The sequence below is a fragment of the Sinocyclocheilus anshuiensis genome, unplaced genomic scaffold, assembly GCF_001515605.1.
Source record: "Sinocyclocheilus anshuiensis isolate Anshui unplaced genomic scaffold, SAMN03320099.WGS_v1.1 scaffold2806, whole genome shotgun sequence".
Classification (NCBI taxonomy): Eukaryota; Metazoa; Chordata; class Actinopteri; order Cypriniformes; family Cyprinidae; genus Sinocyclocheilus; species Sinocyclocheilus anshuiensis.
Window position 1 is genome coordinate 60809 of NW_015542896.1, and position 1998 is coordinate 62806.

Here is a 1998-nt window from a genome sequence, read left to right on the forward strand (position 1 = left end):
TTTCTATGTAAACATGCTAGACAGAGGTATTTGACCGTTGGACTCGCATCGCATGTCTTTTGCAACGTCTTGCATATGACACCATAGATATGTATAGGTAGATTCCTCATTCGACAGCTCCAAGCACGTAGCCGCATCTGCCATCTTGCAACCGTCAACTTGACGTCATTTACCATAATAATCAATGAATATTCGAAGATGCCACAATCCTGCACAGCCGATGGTTGTAAAAACCGCTGGGATTCTTGAAGAAACGGGATAACCTTTCACAGGTGAGAATGCGAGAGAGGGACGGAACCATAGATATGTAAGGTTTGTGGCATCTTCGAATATTCATTGATTATTATGGTGAATGATGTCAAGTTGACCCTTCAAATATGGCGGGCGGCTTACGTATAGCGGCCCATAGAAACAGTCGCTAATGAGGCATCTACGTATACACATCTATGCATGACATGGCATTCTAAAAACATGTCTCTCAAGTTAAAAGAAGTTCAACTTTTAAAAAAACACATTTCAAGACCTTGCATTTTCGCCTTTCCACTGCTGGCGTCTTGCATTTTTCAAAGCAAAATCATGTTCTGTGTGAATGTGTCCTAATTCTGTTTTATATGTAATAGATTACATACATACACACATAGAGAGAAACAAAACACTGTTATTTGTATTTATCAGGGGAATTCTACTAGTATACAGTCCTGGCAGAGGTCAGGCCGGGTCGGTGTGTGTCTTGAACATTGTCATGCTGCTAACAATTTCCTCAGTGATCAACAGGAAAATGCACAAATAATGTTATCACAATGCTCTAACTATGTTATTACAGTTTGTGCTGGAGAGGTCAGGACACAGTGCTATTCAGAGTTCACTAACTTACTCAATAAATTGGATTAGATACCAAACATTATATGTTTTTCAGTCTTATCATAAATTAAATGCCATACATAGACATTGATTGTTGTAAATATTACCATGACTGCAGGAGACAAATAAAGGAGATATGATTAGTATTTATATGCAAGTGTGTATGTGTGTGCAAGTTCACAAGCTTAGACTAAATGTGTCTGCAGTGTGCTCAGAAGGTGGACTGCAGTGTATGTGTGAGGAGGTTGAGAAAGACTGACGCTCTGTTTAAAGTTCAGCGTTAAAGTCTTGCTGCTGTATTTCAATGTGTCAGACATGCTTTCCTCCATTTAGAAGAATAGCTCCTCTCTCTCTGTCTAGCTTTCTCTCTCCCTCTCTCTTTCTCTGTAATAAAGAGTGACAGGGGCCGTGTGTTAGTTACACTATGAAAACACAAAGCATAGAGCTCGCTTGAAAATTCAGACGTGTTTGTATGTGTTTGACGTGCACGTGCTTAAGCCACGTTTTGTCATTCATGTCAATTTGATGAAATTCGACCTAAAAAAGGAGGTTTTCTGGTTCATGCCTGTTCATTATATTATATTTTATCTAATTTTATTTTATTTTTACATTTTTGTTTTGTATTTAAATTTTGTTTTTACTTTTTTGTTGTTGTTTTTTTTTTTTTTTTTTGTTTTTACATTTTGTTTTGTTTTTATGTTTTGTTCTTTTTTGATGTTTGAGTAAAAAATAAAGTTTTGTATATATAAAAGCTAACAATACTTATAAATGATGCACCGTTTTATGCGACTTAACTGAATAGTGTGTGTGTGCGCGTGCACTTAGTTATACTTGTAAGACAAAATTTTGCCAACCTTTTTTTGAAGACATATGGGTACATCCTAAAATGGAAGAGGAATCATAAATTTGGCAAATGCATTTATTTTTCTAAAACTGAAATGTTCCTTTTATGCTAAGGGACAGTCTGTAGTAATTAATACTATATTTATGTAAAAACAATAGAAGCCTATGATACTGAACATTTAGATAAGCCAAGTGTATATGTGTGTGTGTGCGCGCACTTGATCAGAAGTACAACAGAGGGACACTGTGGCTGAAGGAAGGGGGCAGTGCTGCTGCGTGTGTGTTGGTCAGTTT